Raw genomic sequence first — 19,268 nt, forward strand, 5'->3', positions numbered from 1 at the left:
TTACAGACTAAGCACTGGCCGTTAGAAATATTTCTTTAAGCCATGGCTCTGCCATTGGGACAGTGTTGGTTATCCAGAAGAAAATTAGTTACTTACCTGTAACTTTAGTTCTCCAGTTTTGGAATCTTTCATAGATTCACATGCTTGAATAATTTTCCGTCATCGAGTTGTGGCTCCCATCTCGAAGTTGGGGAATGATTCAAGCATGTGAATCTATGAATGTTCCAATACTGGAGTATATTAAGGATATATTTTAGTTGTTGTGACTGCTGTCACAAACCACCTCCCTACGTGTGGAGTAATCTCCCAAAACACTATGTTGACACAACAAAATTACCAAATACCAAACTACCTGTTTTTGCATTGGGGGCGGGGGGGCGTTTTTGGTCCTGGGCTCAGCAGCCATCTAGAGAAACCTACCAAACCCAAACATTTCTAAAAACTAGACACCCGAGGGAGTCCAGGGAGGTTTAACTTGCACAAATCCCCCAGTGTTTTCTTACTCAGAATCCTCAGCAAACCTCAGATTGCACTAAAAAAATCACAGTTTTCCGACATTTCTGTGTGGGATCACCTCACAGGGACAAATTCTACCACCCAATGTTCCCCTCAGTCTCCCAGTAAAAATGATACCTCACTTGTGTAGGTGGGTCAAGTGCCTGTGATAGGGAAGAGCCAAAAACATGTTGAAAATAAGGGGAAAACAAAGCTGGCCCAAAAGGGCAGTTTTGAAAAAAAGTTTTTAGGCCAACAAGTGGTGGCAGAATTTTTATCGGTATAGATGTGACAATGCTGGGTGGTAGGAGTTTTGTAGATTCCTGCAGAATCCGGAAGGTTCCATCACAAAAATGTGTGAAAAATGTGTGATTTCAAGCAAAGTTGGAGGTTTGCAAGGCATTGTGGGTAAGAAAATGGTGCGCAGTGCATGTGAAGCACACCACCCTGGACTCACTCAGAAGTTTAGTTTTCAGATGTGTCTAGGTCCCGTAGAGTTTACCACATGGCAGCGTCCCAAAGTCCAAAAAGTGCAGCCTTCACCATTCCAAGTAGGACGATTTTGAGGGTTAGACTAGCTCTCATGGCTCAAATTTAAAACCAAAACCCCCAAAAATCAAATGTCCTTTTGCTTGCCGTGGGATAAGATGTTTTGGTGTGCGGGGGGGAGAGCTGAAAGACTGTTAACCCCTTCATTTGGGCTGAGGGCATAACCATACCCATACTGGTTGGTAGCCACCACCCCACCTTTTCATTTTTTAAATTCCCTGGCATCTAGTAGGCTTTCTGCCCACCCCCGGGGAGTGGATCGGGGGTAATGGCCCCATCTGCCCACCAGTGGGCAGAACAACTTTGTTCCCATTTATTTGGAGTGGGAGTATGGCCATAGCCCTACCCTCATTTAAAAAAAAAAAGTCTTCCCTAGTCTCTGGTGGGCTTTCTACCCCCCTTGGGGGAAGATGGGACGATCTGCCCCCAACGGGGGCACAAAGGGCCAACAGAAATGTGCCTTCATGGGGAGAGACCCTTACCCAAGGGTCTGCCCCCCAAAACAAAACACTAATACACACACACCAATCCCTGGTGCCTAAGTGGTTTCTGCCCCCGGTGGCAGAAATGGCCTAAAAAAAATGTGTCCCCTATGGAAGCGACCCTTGCCTACCGGGTCACTACCCATCTGTAAAAATAAATAAAAAATCCCTGATGTCTAGTGGTTTCTGCCCCGCGCCGACCCCCCCGGAGCAGATTGGCCTAAAACAAATAGGCCGATCTGCCCGCAAGAGGGGCAGAAATGGCCAAAAAGTCATTTGCCCCCCAGGGGAGCGACCCTTGCCTGAGGGGTCGCTCCCCTTGCGTGAAACTGATGTAAAAAATCCCTGGGGTCAAGTGGTTTCTGCCCCCCTGTGGGACAAATTGCCCAAAGAAAAATAGGCCGATCTGCCCACAAGGCGGGGCAGAAATGGCCTAAAATAAATTGCCTCCCCCGGAACGACCCTTGCCTAAGAGGTGCCCCTTCTGTGAAACTGACTAAAAAAAAAAATCACTGACTGGTGCCTAGAGTTTTCTGTCCCCCCCCCGGGGGGCAGATTGGCCAAAAATCAATAGGCCTATCTGCCCCCAAGGGGGGCAAATATGGCCAAAAAAAATAACAATCCCTGGTGTCTAGCGGGCTCTGCCGATCTGCCCCCGGAGGGAGAGGGGAAAGAAAAGGGCTAATAATTAATTGCCACCCTCATGCCCCCCCCATGTGCAAACATAACAAACAAAACAAAATCCCTGGTGCTGAGTGGGCATTTCTGCAGCCCAATCGCTTCATGATCAGGCTGCAGAAATGCTTACAGAGACATGAAATGAAAGGAAAGGCCTTTCCTTTCTTTTCATGCCTCTGCCTGCCCCCACCTACCGGTCGGAAGAGAAATTCTTGTCATTTCTCTTCCGGATCGCGATGGAAGCTGGGAGGTGGGGAGGGCCCAGTCATCTACTTTGAGTTTTAACTTTCCACATGCCTTACAGTACTTGTTCCCCCATATGACTCATTCCTAGAGCCATGAAGGGACTAAAATAGACCGAATGATAAACTGCGTTCCCCACAGGTATACTCTAAAATATTACACACCCCAAGCAGCAGCTATAGCTTCCCGTTGTATTACCGAATAATTACTTTCTGCCTGTGTGAGTGTACATGATGCAAACCCAACAGTCTTTTCTTTTGCTCCATATAATTGGGACAACAAGTCCCTAAACAAGTTGCCCTTACGTACTGTCAACACCAGAACAGTACGCGCTCTATTGGCGTCAAAAAATGCAAAAAAACATCACTTTCAAAATAACATGATTCATGCATTGTGCTGACATGTTGTATTTTACCCTTTTGCATTGCAGAGTTCAATCCTAAACACTTATTCTTAATATGTTTACAAATACTGTTTCTTTGCAAGGTATTGCTACAGGTTTTCAGAGTGGGTTAGGGTGTGGCCTCTTTCCAGGGCCTTCCAGAGACTTTCCCTGCAACATGCCTGGGCGTGGTTCTGGGCTGGGCCAAGACTCTATATAAGGAGAGTCAGCCCAACTCCCAGTGTTCACTATTCAGATGTTCCAGTGCAGAAGAGCAGCTATTTCCAGAACTTCAGTTCCAGTGGCCTTTTTGATCTCCCAGTTCTGCTTTGAAATCTTCATTGGTGCATCTTGTTCCTGGGTGGTAAGACGGTAGTTGGGTTTATTCCCAATACCGTTTATTTTATCTAGAATTATCTCATTCTAAGATCTGATCGTTTATTTATGTTAACAATTTGTTTTAAGGTCATAGTCATAAAAAGTGCACTCGAGTATTTTTGTTAAAGTGTGTACATGAATGTTTATGAATCGGCAAGAAGCGCGATTCGTTTATAGTTTTGAAACTCATGTTACATTGCGCGCCAGCGTTTATTGACATACGCGTGGAGGTTTACAAATCAGCAGGAGGCGCGATTCGTTTGAAAAGCTTTGAAATCTTGAGTTGCATTGTGCGCTGGCATTTATTGACACATACATGATTGATCACGAATCGGCAAGAGGCGCGGTTTGTTTATGAAGCTTTAAAAGCTTGTGGTACATTGTTTGTTACTATTTATTGACATTTAAAAGAAGGTTTTGAAGTGGCACGATGTATAATTCAATTTAAAATAATTTCAAAATCTGTCGCTATTTATTGTGCAACCATTTCTTGACTTTGCATGGTGGCATTCGAGTCAGCAGGACATGCAATTTTTTACTAGAGTTTATTTATGTTGTGAACTGCATATTACTATTCCAGGATAATTGCTTGGTACAATTCGAGTTGACGATTATGGGAAATATTTCTTGAACTATTGAACCCATTGAAAAATATTTCTTCTCTAGTGTTTTAATAGTGTAATCTGTGTTGAAAACATTTCAAGGAAAATATATATAGGATCAGAAGTTCTAGATGCAATATTATATGCTCCTATTATGCATATTCTTGTTATTCTAATTCATGCTTAAATAAGAAAAGTTTTATTTCAAATTAATCTTAATTCCATTACAGGTATCTGATCATCACAAAATCTGTTCATTTTTAAAACTGCAATTCAAGATTGCTCATATTTTCAGAAGGACTATGTTTATTAATATTTACTTCAGGTTATATTGTGTGTTCTAACCTTTTTTCCCATTAAAGGTCTCCTTCCCAGCAGTACCCTTCCTAATCCCCTCTTGAACTCTCACAGTCTCTGTGAATTGTCTATCAGAGTCTTGGAGTTGTTCATTAGAGGACGTGTTGGGAACGTGCGCAAACCCCGAGGATCTGGTGACTCTGACAGAATAGTGAGCCTACGAATTATTATCCTCCTGGTTTGTGTATGTTCTCAGCATGGCCACGCTAGACGAGTTAGTTAAGGCTATCACCCAGCTCCAAGCAGAGGTGGTATCATCCAAAGAATTGACAACCAGCTTAACAGAGAGAGTGAGTCAGTTGCAAGATAAAGTAGAGAAGAAGGAGCAAAGTCCCACAGGGGTGTTTTGGCCAGGTACTTCTTCTCAGGCTTCTGGAAGTAGTCCAATTTCCCTAAATGTTCCTGCTGCTATTCCTTTAGCTCCCCCAGAACGTTTCTCAGGTGACCCATTGAAAGCGCAATCTTTCCTGGTTCAAGTGGAACTACACTTCACCTGCAGACCAAATACCTTTCCCGATGCCCAGTCCAAAGTAGCTTTCTTGTTATCATATCTGACTGGAGATGCAGCTACTTGGTCAATTCCTCTTGTGCGTAAAAATAGTCCCTTGTTGTATAATTGGAGAAATTTTGTTCGTGAATTTGAAAGAGTTTTTGATCGTAGAACTGTAACACAGTCAGCAGATCATGAATTATCAAACTTAAGCCAAGGAAATTAAGACCTAGTGTCGTATTTAGCCAACTTTAACCGGCTGGTTGCCGAAACTTCCTGGCCTGAAGAAAAACAAGCGGTCTTGTTTTACAAGGGACTCAAAGAGGAATTAAAAGATATCTTAGCGCAAATCGATCCACAACCTACAGACTGTCAAGAGTTAATAAATCTTGTCTTGAGACTTGACCATCGTTTAACAGAACGTAAAGGAACGCACAAAAAGATTGAAAAATATTCATGGCGCATTCATGATAACAAAGTTTCAAGAACTCCAAAAGAAAGAACGTCGGAACCAATCGAAATTGGAACCATCAGAAGACCTTTGACTAAAGATGAAAAGGACTTACGCAGAAAAAATGGACAATGTCTTTATTGTGGGCGAAAAGGTAATTTTGCCAAAGATTGTCCAATCAAACCAAAGAACAAGCAAGGTCCAGTTCAGAAGGTCGCAGCCAATGCACCAGTCGAGTTGGAAAACTAAAACACCCGAGATGCAGAGAAGGGTTGCTCTTGGGTGTCACCGTGGACCCTTCACAATCTAGACATCTTAAACTGGAAATAAGAGTTCAGGTCAAGAAAGAGATCTATTTAAAAAAAGCTCTAGTCGATTCTGGAGCTACTGGGAATTTTGTTGATGTCCAATTGGTTCGTGCATGGGGGATCCTATGTATTGAAAAGAAAAACCCAGAAATCATCCAGGCAGTCGATGGAAAACTCTTGACTGGTGGTCCGGTAACTCTTCAGACTATCCCTTGTCAATGATTTGTGAAGATAAGATTCTAAGAAAGAAACATGAAGAGAAAATCATTCTAGATGTGATCCATGCTCCCCAATATGGGATTATCCTCGGCTTGCCATGGTTAACTCATCACAATCCAGAAATCAATTGGGCAGAACGACAAATCGTGTTCTCATCTTCGCTATGTAATGAACAATGTCACAGTGTGACGAAAGGAAAACAGCGTTCAAGACAAGATATGGCCTTTTTTAATATACCGTAATGCCTTTTGGTCTGTGTAACGCTCCAGCAGCTTTTCATTTTTTCTTGAATGACGTTCTTAGAGAGTACCTCGACATATTTGCCATAGTCTACATCGATGACATTTTGATCTACTCAGACAATGAAAACGAACATGTACAACATGTCAAGAAAATTCTTGCAGACCTTCGAAAACACCATTTATATTGTAAACTAACCAAGTGTGAGTTTCATGTTACCACGGTTGAGTTTTTGGGGGTTATTCTTACCCCTCAATGTATGGTGATGGCAGAAAAGAAAGTAAAAGCTGTATCTGAGTGGCCCATCCCAAAAACTGTTCGTGATGTACAGTGCTTTCTGGGGTTTGCAAATTTTTACCTGAGGTTCATAAGTCATTTCTCCCAGACAGTGGCTCCAATCACTAAGCTACTAAGAAAAAAGCAAAGTTTGTATGGTCCCCAGAAGCTGATCAAGCCTTCTCGACTTTAAAGAAAGCTTTCTCCACTGCCCCAGTTTTAACTCATCCTGATGCGAATCAACCTTTTATAGTGGAAGCTGATGCTTCAGATGTAGCAATAGGAGCCGTCTTATCACAACGAAATAAAGACACTGGTCAACTTCATCCTGTAGCTTATATGTCTTGGAAGTTGAACGAAGCCGAACAAAACTATGTCATTGCTGAAAAAGAACTTCTGGCAATTCGGGAAGCCTTTAAAGAATGGAGACATCATTTATTGGGTGCCAAATACACTGTTACAGTATATACTGATCATCGTAATCTTCAGTTCATGAGTTCCGCCAGACTTTTGACCCCTAGACAATTACGCTGGATGCTTTTTTTTGCCGAATTTGATTTTGTAGTAACCTTCCGGCCTGGTAAAGATAATCGCAAGGGTGACGCCTTGTCCTGTCAAGAGTCTACCACGTTGCCTGCATTTCAAGCCTCCAGAGCTATCATTGCTCCAGACAAGGTTCTATGTATCATAAAAACTGAAGATTTCTTTGAAGAAATTCACAATTCCTTCACTGTTGAAAAATGGCAAACATGGGCCTAAGCTGATCCCAAAAAGTCAATCAAACAAGGTTTACCCTTTCATGACGCTCGTTTATTCATATCCACTATCAAACTTCGCAAGATAGTGTTTCATTGGTTACATGTTATACCTACGGCAGGTCATCCAGGTATTCCTAAAACTCTTGAACTGATCCAACGTTATTTTTGGTGGCCTACCCTAACAAAAGATGTAAAAGCAATGGTAAACAACTGTGAAGTTTGTGCTCGCATTAAAACAAGTCATTCTAAACCAAAAAGATTATTACATCCACTTCCAACTCCAAGTCGTCCATGGGAACACATTTCATTAGACTTTATTACAGGTCTGCCAGTGGTTCAACAGCATTCAGTAATTCTGGTGGTAGTAGATAGTCTCACAAAATATGGACATTTTATTGCCTGTAAAAAATTGCCCACTTCTAGTGAACTGGCAAACATTTTACTGAACAGAGTGGTTCGTTATCATGGACTACCAAAGGTTATCCTCTCCGATCGGGGGTCACAATTTTCCTCCAATTTCTGGAAGACATGGTGTAAAACACTCCAAGTGACATCCACACTATCTACTTGTCACCATCCTCAAACAGATGGTCAAACAGAAAGACTAAATCAGACTTTAAAACAATGCCTACGCTGAAAAGGCACTTCATTCTTGGACATCTATGCTCTGGTTAGCTGAGTTAGCTTACAATAACTCATTCCACACTTCCATTGGCGTTACACCCTTTTTTGGTTTATTTGGTTATCATCCTGACACCTTGCCCATCACAATTCCTCAAGAAAGTTCTCTTACTCCAGCTGTGTCAGAAACCATTCAGCATTTACATCAAACCCAGAAGCTGATTCAACAGTATCTAGAAAAAGCCAAACAAAAATATAAAAGACATTATGATAAGAAACATTGTGAGGGACCGCAATATCAACCAGGTGACAAAGTGTGGCTTTCCACAAAACATATAGACTTCAAGAAGAAGCACATGTTTAACCCCAAATTCATAGGTCTTTATAAATACAGCAAATCAATCCAGTGACTTATAAACTACAATTGCCCGGATCCTTACGGATTCATCCAGTGTTCCACACTTCCCTCTTGAAAAAGGCAGTCCAAAAGGTCCATCCTCATCCAGCTCCTGTTTTAGTACAAGGGGAAGAAGAATATGAAGTCAAGAAAGTGTTGGATTCTAAACTGAGAGGACTTAATCTTTGGTGTTTAATCTCATGGAAAGGTTATGGTCCTGAAAGTAACTCATGGGTTTCCGCATCTGATGTTCATGCTCCAGTACTTGTGAGACACTTTCATAGTCTTAATCCAAGCAAACCAGGCCCTGGAGCGCGTCTGGGAGAGGGGAGTACTGTCAACACCAGAACAGTACGCGCTCTATTGGCGTCAAAAAATGCAAAAAAAATCACTTTCAAAATAACATGATTCATGCATTGTGCTGACATGTTGTATTTTACCCTTTTGCATTGCAGAGTTCAATCCTAAACACTCATTCTTAATATGTTTACAAATACTGTTTCTTTGCAAGGTATTGCTACAGGTTTTCAGAGTGGGTTAGGGTGTGGCCTCTTTCCAGGGCCTTCCAGAGACTTTCCCTGCAACATGACTGGGCGTGGTTCTGGGCTGGGCCAAGACTCTATATAAGGAGAGTCAGCCCAACTCCCAGTGCTCACTATTCAGAGGTTCCAGTGCAGAAGAGCAGCTATTTCCAGAACTTCAGTTCCAGTGGCCTTTTTGATCTCCCAGTTCTGCTTTGAAATCTTCATTGGTGCATCTTGTTCCTGGGTGGTAAGACGGTAGTTGGGTTTATTCCCAATACCGTTTATTTTATCTAGAATTATCTCATTCTAAGATCTGATCGTTTATTTATGTTAACAATTTGTTTTACGGTCATAGTCATAAAAAGTGCACTTGAGTATTTTTGTTAAAGTGTGTACATGAATGTTTATGAATCGGCAAGAAGCGCGATTCGTTTATAGTTTTGAAACTCATGTTACATTGCGCGCCAGCGTTTATTGACATACGCGTTGAGGTTTACAAATCAGCAGGAGGCGCGATTCGTTTGAAAAGCTTTGAAATCTTGAGTTGCATTGCACGCTGGCATTTATTGACACATACATGATTGATCACGAATCGGCAAGAGGCGCGGTTTGTTTATGAAGCTTTAAAAGCTTGTGGTACATTGTGTGTTACTATTTATTGACATTTAAAAGAAGGTTTTAAAGTGGCACGATGTATAATTCAATTTAAAATAATTTCAAAACCTGTCGCTATTTATTGTGCAACCATTTCTTGACTTTGCATGGTGGCATTCGAGTCAGTAGGACATGCAATTTTTTACTAGAGTTTATTTATGTTGTGAACTGCATATTACCATTCCAGGATAATTGCTTGGTACAATTCGAGTTGACGAGTATGGGAAATATTTCTTGAACTATTGAACCCATTGAAAAATATTTCTTCTCTAGAGTTTTAAGAGTGTAATCTGTGTTGAAAACATTTCAAGGAAAATATATATAGGATCAGAAGTTCTAGATGCAATATTATATGCTCCTATTATGCATATTCTTGTTATTCTAATTCATGCTTAAATAAGAAAAGTTTTATTTCAAATAAATCTTGATTCCATTACAGGTATCTGATCATCACAAAATCTGTTCATTTTTAAAACTGCAATTCAAGATTGCTCATATTTTCAGAAAGACTATGTTTATTAATATTTACTTCAGGTTATATTGTGTGTTCTAACCTTTTTTCCCATTAAAGGTCTCCTTCCCAGCAGTACCCTTCCTAATCCCCTCTTCCCCTCTTGAACTCTCACAGTCTCTGTGAATTGTCTATCAGAGTCTTGGAGTTGTTCATTAGAGGACGTGTTGGGAACGTGCGCAAACCCCGAGGATCTGGTGACTCTGACACGTCCACTGTAAGTACAGACTTCAATTTAACATTGAAAACTTTAAGGATTCCTGCATCACAAATTGTATTCTTTAGCTTGTCAAAACATTTTTGTTGTTCCTACTTCCACACAAATATATTTCCTTTATGCAATAGTTTTCCTAAGCACTCTGTTTTGTCTTCCAATTTTTCCACAGATTTTGCATACTATTTAATTAGGCCAAGGAATTACCTCAATTGTTCATTATCAATGGGAAGAGGTGCTAATCTAATGGCTTCTAACAAACATTTCTTTCGGCTTAATACCACCATTAGCTATTGTATATCCAAGATACTCAATTTGTTCAGTGAAGAATGTACATTTTTCATGATTTAAAGTTAACCCAAACTTATCCAATCTTCTCAACACCTTTCACAAAGTGACATTGTGCTGTTCCATTGTTTCTTCCACCACCAAAATGTAATCTTGAAATTAGACCACGTTGTCAATTCCCTCAAACATTTCTCTCATCATTTGTTGACATACACTTGCAGCCAACGCTAATCTTAACGACACACAAGTAAATTGAAATGTACCTTCAGACGTTATGAATGCTGTCAACAGTTTTGAGTCTTGATTTGATGATAAGCAATTTTTGGAAGGGCCTACCCCCTTTCACAGATGATAACAGCTCATTAATGTTTGGTATAGGGAATAAGTTGATCATTTCTTGATTTAAGGATCTTAAGTCCACACAGAACCTTAGGCGACTATCTGTTTTCTGGGTAATTACCACTGGAGAAACCCCAGGAGAAGCTTCCACAGGTTCAATTATGCCTTCTTGCAACATCTCATCCAATAGTTTTTTAACCTCATTTCTCACTGACAAAGGTACTTTTCTGAGTTTGTGTTGATTCAGCACCGCATCATCCTTCAGGATGACTTTATGAATGTATCCTTTTAGACAAAAACGCTTTGAGCCCCATTCAAAATATCTCTCAATTGAACCCCTTCCATCACCATTAGTTGATTAGGTGCCCTAGGGTTGATTATGATATTAAGATCTAATTGATGCATCCAACCTAGAATGGCAGGACCATCCGCAACACTTGCTCTTCAATATATTGTGTACCATACTGTATACATCCAAGTATGAATCCTAATAGATCTATGGAATCACCCTGATACCCGCCTGGATTGATATCTTTTGGGAATAATTCCACTTCTCTCCAATGATCTCTGAACACTCTCTTATGAACTATAATATACAAGATCCAGAATCAATTATTAGATCCACCTCACACCCACACACCATAAATTTAGCTGAAGGTCTACACATTCTTTTTCTACCCTACAACCCTGTATTTTTGTCCCATTTTTCATCAACCGTCTGATCTACTACCAGAATTTTGTCACCACATTTGTAATCCTCACATGTCTCCTCTACATTCACTCTGGATTTACCATCTTTGCTTCACTTCCTTTGGTGCTCAGTACATGCGTGCATAATGACCTTTACACTCACATTTCCTGCATTCTCTATCAACTGCAAAGCAATTTTTGAATCTGACTGATGGTATGTGCTCCCACATCGACTGCATTCCTTTCCTTTATTCCTCAACAAAGTGGTAGCACCTCCTTTAGTATCTTTTTAGATATAGCATTGACCTCCCCTTCCACACTTTGATTCTCATTCATTACCACAAACACCTCACTCATTTTAGCTCTACTGCTCAACTCCTTCAAGCAATGTTGTGATTCTTCAATTACTTTCACCATTTCAATCGCTTCTCTAAGCGATGGATCTTTAGCCGCCCAGAATCTCTCTTGAATCTCCCTTTCGCAACATTGAACAATTAGCTGGTCACGTATTAGTTAATCCGTCATGTTACCAAACCGCCACTTGACAGACAATTCCCTCAAACTTTCTATAAACTCATCTAGTGTTTCATGTTAAGCTTGGGTTTGTGTATAAAATTGATTTGTTGCCATTGCTATGTTAACTTCTTTTGCAAATCTTTTCTCTAGTCTTTTAAGTGCTTCTTTACACACATCATCCAATGGCTGACCATTTTGACCCATTGCTTCTAGTAAGTATTTAAATACATGTTGCCCCTCACTACCCAATGTACTTAATGCCTTCTTTCGAGCCTAGGAAAAATTCTGCCCATCTAGAACTGTAAAATAATTTTACAACACCTCCACCCAATCTTCCCAACTTATTATAGGTGACCAACCAGTGGAGCAATAATATTGCTTTGTGTTGCCATAATCATCTTGAAAGTCCTCACAGCGCTTTAATATGTCAGTATATGTACTGTATATAAGTCAGCAATCTGAAGGTTCAAAAGTAACGAGCATTAGTCACAAATGGTCACAGCTCTTGACATTGGTGTGAAGATCACCATTTAAAAATATGTAATCTGTGTAAATTATGTAATCTGCCTCAAAACATAGCTTGCCGGTGTGCAGATCACAAATTATACATATGCAATCTACACAGGTGTGCAGATCACCATATATAGTATTACTGTTCGTCAACCCAATTAACAATGGTTTGCAGATCACCGTTTAAAAGAATGTGATCCACACTAGTGTGCAGATCACCGTTTATTGTATCACTGTTCCCTGTGTCTGTACTTATATCTTCACTGTCATAAAAAGACAGAATAAAATGAGCATAAGAATATAAATACTCTTGCCTTTAACTGTCAATGTACAGTTTCAAAAATAATTCTCTGGATTGGCTTTCACGGTGTGCACCTCACCAAAACAAAACTTCCCTGTGTGAGATATTCCGGCATGCTCATTTATGGAACATGACTAGTATAATAAACTGTGGCCTGAAATTTCTCCTAAAATGATGTAAGATCGCTGTGAAGTGTGTAGCGTTCCACTGACGCTCTTACGGTTGCCACGGATACGACATCAAAATATTGAAGTCTACTCAGCAGAACGTTGTTCAAACAAGTGCTGGTAACGATTGGAACGTTGTTGCTTCTGTGGCAACTCAGAATGCACACATTGAGTTTCGAGCACTTGGACTGCCTTAGGATACACACTCTGGCCCTCATTCCAACCCTGGCGGTCATAGACCGCCAGGGTGGCTGTCCACGGAAGCACCGCCAACAAGCTGGCGGTGCTTCATGTGGTATTCCGACCGCGGCTGTAAAGCCGCGGTCGCCCAGCCGGGTCCGGCGGTTTTCCGCCGGATTAGCCCCGGCTGGGAGAATCCATGGGGATTCCGACCCCCTTCCCGCCAGCCTGTTTCTGGAACAGGATGGCGGGAACAGGTGTCGTGGGGCCCCTGGGGGCCCCTGCACTGCCCATGCCACAGGCATGGGCAGTGCAGGGGCCCCCTAACAGGGCCCCAGCATGATTTTCACTGTCTGCATAGCAGACAGTGAAAATCGCGACGGGTGCAACTGCACCCGTCGCACCCCTGCAACACCGCCAGCTCCATTCGGAGCTGGCTTCTGTGTTGCAGGGCCTTTCCGGCTGGGCCGGCGGGCGCTCCCTTGGCGGGTGCCTGCCGGCCCAGCGGGAAAGTCTGAATGGTCCCCGTGGTCTTTTGACCGCGGAGCGGTCATTTGGCGGCGTAAGTTTGGCGGAGTAAGGCAACGGTGTGAGGCAACAAGGTACAGGGAATAAAATGACAGTACCTTATGAATACCGGGCCTTAAATCTTCTCACTCTGCGATGTGTCCTTGTGGAAATCACTGCAGTTGTATTCTGTGTAAGCACCACCACCTTCAAGCTTTAGCACACCACAACGGATCCCTCAGGTTGTGTGACTCACACTCCTGATGTCATATAGTCCAGTCATCACCAACCTGTTGGGAGTAGTGTTGTCAATATAGACACTGGATTCCAGAGCCTGTTTAGAAAAGCTTTAATGGAGCACACAACCTGGTGTCGATCCACTCCCAGGCATCAGGGTTAACTGACTCCTATGGAATCCCAATGCCTCACTTTCTATATTAGCGTCACACTAAACATTGACATCATTCCACCAATTTTATGGCAAGACAGGAGGCTAGCATTATGCATAAATTATTTTATTCACCACTCCAAGCAGCATCTTCAGAGCTCCATTTTAGAACCAACTATGACAACATAAGCAAAAAGAACTCTCAGTCCATAAAACTCTCCAACACTCCAACTTCCTCCTCTTTTGTACTGCTGCTTCTGAGGAGATAAGTATATGTAACCAAATTTTTTCTTACTGCAAAGCCGCTCCTGGTCCTCAGCAAATCTCTTCCGAGTGAATCGGATCAGAAAGCAAGAAGTAAATAGCTATAACCTTTGTGGCAGATTAGCCTCATTGTTTATATTTGGGACTTTTTAGAGACAGAATAGAACGCTTGATTAGTTCCCTTTCAGGTTGTTTTCTGAGGGTCTTTTGATACTTTTGTGTTCAGTTAGGTTTATTTGAACTGCCTTTGGAGTGTGCAAAAGGAATTTATATATATTTATTTATTAAAATATAATTCAATATGTTGGAGGTAAACGCAGAAAAGGATATAAAGGAGTAAAGAGTGAGAGATGTTATTAGACAAGAATTAAAGGAGAGTGTAAAAGAGACAGTAAGTAATATTCTAAGGAATAAAAAGCAAAAAGGAATGGCTGATGAGTATTGGACCATGTTCGAAGAGGAAAGTTCTTCAAATAAAGGTCCAGGGGCAAATGTTTGAGTAAAAAGCAACATTTAATGGTAGAGGAGGTCTCAGCATCAAAGTTAGGAGTGCAACACAGCTTACAAGCAAAGGTGACTCAAAGCGGCACAAGTTCAAGGAATGTTAACCGTGTGAATGATTTCCCTTAAGAAAGCATAGTAAATTATGTCAATTTTGAATGCGATTAACATATATTGGATATGGATTTTGATGACGGGGATTTTGTTTCAGAAACAGAATTTAGAGACAGTGAGAATTCCTCACTCAAACTTGAGAAAAGTATGAAAAACCCTCTGGGACAGAAAATATTTGATCCTAAGGAGATTCAACATCAAAGGAGTTCCAACTGATGGCCTATGAGTCATGTAGAAGAATATGTAAAGAGAAAAATTAGAAAACCGCTAGAAAAAGAGGAAAGAAATATTATGAAGGCTGAGTGTTCAAGGCCTATTACTTGAGCGAAAGTCAGTATGACTCCAAATTTATACCCAGAGTTAATTACCTATTTGTTTAAATTTGGAAGAGATCCACCAAGGGTCTAGAACGATTGATGAAACAGTGCAAAGATAAATTGTTGGATGTTTTGGGTCCTCTTACCTGTATGTTTGATTTAGTGGAAGACGCATACATTAACAGAAGCAATATTGATCTAGAGCTCTTTGGAAATGCTAATACTAGTATTGTAGCAGAGAGAAAGAAAGCAGTTTTATTTCGGATCAGGCAAAAATTGGGTGATCGACCTAAGAAAGTGTTGAGAATGCTAAAGGACTTCTCTTTAGAGAGGGTATGGTAAAGTCCTTAGGGAAGTTTGTGGCAACGTTCAGAGCTTTAGACACAGCACAATCCTCCAGGCGTAAGGTTTTCAATCCAAATAATTGATCTCAGAGGGCTGGAAGGAGAGGGCAACCTTCTGGCCGTGGTTATTATAAGACCCAATTGAACTTTGGCAGACCGAATTACAGAGGGAATCAAGAAACATTAAATTTCTACCCTCAAAGAGGTAGCCGAAGCAAGGAAGATCTTCTAGAGGAAGAAAGCAACAGTCTTCCTCAGCAGGTGAGTATGGAGATTACTTCTGTTTTTTCCCAATTAAAGGATGGAGGAAGGTTGAGATTTTTCCAGAAAGAATATCAAACGAAAACACAAGACAAATGGATACTTACAACAGTAAACAGTTTCAGAACACAGTTTGACAGTACCCCTTTTCAGGACAAAGAACCCAGAGAATGGCATTTCAAAGAAGAGCTGAAGGAAGTGGTAAAAGAAGAGATATTGCAACTGCTAAGGAAACATGCTAAAGTTCAGCTCAATGAAAACAAGAGATGTTTTGTGAGCACCCCACATTTAGCACACTGATGCCCCCCTGTAAGTCGCTAGTATATGGTACCCAGAGCAATGGGGTACCAGAGGTTCCCAATGGGCTGCAGCATGTATTACGCCACCCATGGGGAGTCCATGCAAAGTGTATCTGCAGGTCTGCCATTGCAGCCTGCATGAAAGAGTGCATGAACCCTTTTCACTACAGGTTACTGCACCAGGTCACTTTAAGTCACCCTTATGCTAGGCATCCTAGCCAAGGGCAGAGTGCAGGTATCTGTGTGTGACAGCACCCCTTATTGGGCAGAGGTGCCCCCCACGAACTCCAGACCCATTTTCATGAGTGTGGGGACGCCATTTTACATGTGTACTGGACATAGGTCACTACCTATGTCCACCTACATAATGGTAACTCTGAACCTAGACATGTTTGGTATCAGACATGTCGGAATCATACCTCAATACTGTTGCCAGTGCTGGAAGTATGATTCCATGCACTCTGAGGGCTCTGCTCCTTAGAGGACCCCCAGCATTGCTCCTACCAGCCTTCTGAGGTTTTTCGGGGAGCCCAAGCTGCTGCCACACCTCAGACAGGTTTCTGCTCACAGCTCAAGCAGAGGAAGGCAGAACAAAGGATTCCCTTTTGGAGAGGGGGGTAACATTCTCTCTCTCTGGAAATAGGCGTTTTAATGGCTTGGGAAGGGTAACCTCCCCAAGCCACTGGTATGCTTTGAAGGGCACATTTGGTGCCCTCCTTGCATAAATCAGTCTACACAGGTTTAGGGATCACCAGTCCCTGCCCTGGCCCAAAACTGGACAATGGAAAACAGAGTGACCACTCCCCTGCCCATCATCACCCCAGAAGTGGTGACCAGAGGGTCTTTTGATTCTGCCATCTTGAATCCAAGGTGGGCAGAGGCGTCTGAGAGCATTTGAGTGGTCACGTCAGGCAGGTGACGTCAGATCTCCCTCCTTATAGGTGGTCACCTGGCTTGGTGACCAATCCCCCTTCCAGGGCTTTTTAGGGTCTCCCTCTTGGATGGATCCTGAAATTCGACAAGCAAGACTCCAGCAGGATTCCTCTGCATCGTTTACTCCAACTTCTGGCCACTAGAACTGCAACTGGACCCTCCTGGAACTGACAAGCTGCATCCACGGCTTGCAACATTGTTTCCATGGCTCCTTCCAGCTTCTGCAACATTTCCCCGGCTGTGCATCTTCTGAGGGCGGTAAGTCTTCAGTCTGCACAAGAAGGAAGAAGGAATCTCCCTTGGGGAGAAGAAGTTACTCCCCTGCATCCGCAGGCACCAACAGCAACGACGACCAGCTGCATGGATCTCCTCCCGTCCTGAGCTGTGTGGATCCTGCATCGCGGGTGGTGGTCTGGAGTAGTTCCCTTGGGTCCCCTCTGTCAGCTGTCCAACTTGGTGAAGGTAAGCCCTTGCCTCCCCACGCAGGACACTACCCCCGTGCACCACATCTCTTGCAGCTACCAAGGCTTGTTGGCATCTCCTCCAAGGGACCTTCAGACTCTGTGTAGCCCCAGCCCTCTTCCCAGTGACGTGCAGCCCACTGCGTGCTTCTCCTGTGGCATGGGACTCTTCTTCTTTGTGCTGCGTGCGCTCCTCTGAGACTCCTGGGTCCTCTTCCAGGGGGTCTCCTGGATGGGGCTGCCTTTTCTTCTGTGGGCTCTCTGAATTGTTAAGGGTCCCCTGGGACTCGCCACGTGGGTTCAGTCCTCCTGGACCCTGCTGGTTCCCAGCAGCTCCGCTTTTCCTCTACCACGACTCTTGCCTTTGCCAAAGCTTGTTGGTGGTTTTCCACACCACAGACTGACTGCAATCTTCCATCTGGCATGGGATGCCAACTGCATCCTCCAGGAACTCTTAACCGGCTCCAAGACTGCATTGCTGACCGTCTTCATCCTGTGTCGACCAACTCCTGCAACCACAGACGGGTGGGTAGTGGATCCTCCCACCTCCGGACACTTATGCGACTTCTGGACTTGGTCCCCTTCTTTTTCAGGTCTTCCTCTTCAGGAATCCACCACTGGTTTCTTGCAGTCTTGTTTGGGTGCTGCATCATTATTCTTTTTAGGCCTTTTGTTCGTTTGGGCAAAATCCAGTAACGCACTCCTTTCATCCAGGTCGCTGGGGGGCACTGTGGCACTTATCTTTTGGGATTCCTAGTTTCTCCAGCTCCCCTCTACAGATTCCACTTACCTGGGTGGGGGTCCTGCATCTGCATTCCACTTTTTTAGTACATGGTTTGGGCTCCCCCCAGGGTCACTTCTGTCTATTGCTATTGTACTGTTTTCTACTCATATTTATGCCTATTTCTTATTACTAGTGTACATATCTAGTGTGTTATTTACTTCCTATTGGAGGGCTGCCTATCTAATACTTTTTGGTAATTGTGTCACTAAAATGAAGTACATTTATTTTTGGAACACTGAGGTGGTCATTACAACCCTGGCGGTCGGTGTTAAAGCGGCGGTAAGACCGCCAACAGGCCGGCGGTAAAAATTTTGCAATTACGACCGTGGCGGAAACCACCAACAAAGACAGCCAATTTAACACTCAGACCGCCACGGCGGTACAAACAAACAGCGCGTCGGTCACCGCCAACAGACAGGCGGAGGACAAAGTACCGCCCACAGTATCACAACCTACCAATCCGCCACCTTTTCCAGGGCGGATTCACCGCAGATAAAAACACGGCAGAAACAGGATTCCAAAGGGAAAACGCTCACCTCTACACACCCCACGAGGAACTAGGACACCATGGAGCCGGAACTCCAAATTCCCCCTGCAATAGTCTTCCTGTTCCTCTACCAGGAGCACGAATGCCGGCGGCGAAGACCACAGTGAGTACTGCACCTACGACACAGGGGAGGGGGGAGGCAAAAAACAGGGACACACACACACGCAACACCCCCACCCCCACCCTCACCCACTACAACACACACACTAATACAGCATGACACATTACAGTTACACCCCCCAAACCTCCCGGAAGAATGCAAAGACAAAAGGAAATGAGTGTAACCATTGTAATATATTAAAAGCAAGTATGCAAAAATATACATATATACACCATTAACAAAATATACACCAAGCATAGTAGTCCAGGTAGTGCTCCAATTAAGTCAGTGGAACACTGGGCCCACACGGTATGGGCGAGGCCCACAGAAGATCCCCGACCATGACGGAGAGAACACTGCAGGGGCATCAGAGAGCAAGAAAACAGGCACCCCAGGGGGAGGGAGAGAGGGGGCACCTCAGTCGGTTGAGTGCACGACGCCAAATCCACGAGAGGGCCACATGCCCACTGTTCAATCATGGGGAGTGCGAATCCACAGTCTCTCAAGTCTCTACAGTGGGTGGGTTGCCCACTGTTCAATCCTGGGGAGTGCAAAGCCACAGTCTCTCAAGTCTATACAGTGGGTGCGTTGCCCACTGTTCCATCCTGGGGAGTGCAAAGCCACAGTC

This window comes from Pleurodeles waltl, chromosome 9 (assembly GCF_031143425.1).
Source record: "Pleurodeles waltl isolate 20211129_DDA chromosome 9, aPleWal1.hap1.20221129, whole genome shotgun sequence".
In the NCBI taxonomy this organism is placed as follows: domain Eukaryota; kingdom Metazoa; phylum Chordata; class Amphibia; order Caudata; family Salamandridae; genus Pleurodeles; species Pleurodeles waltl.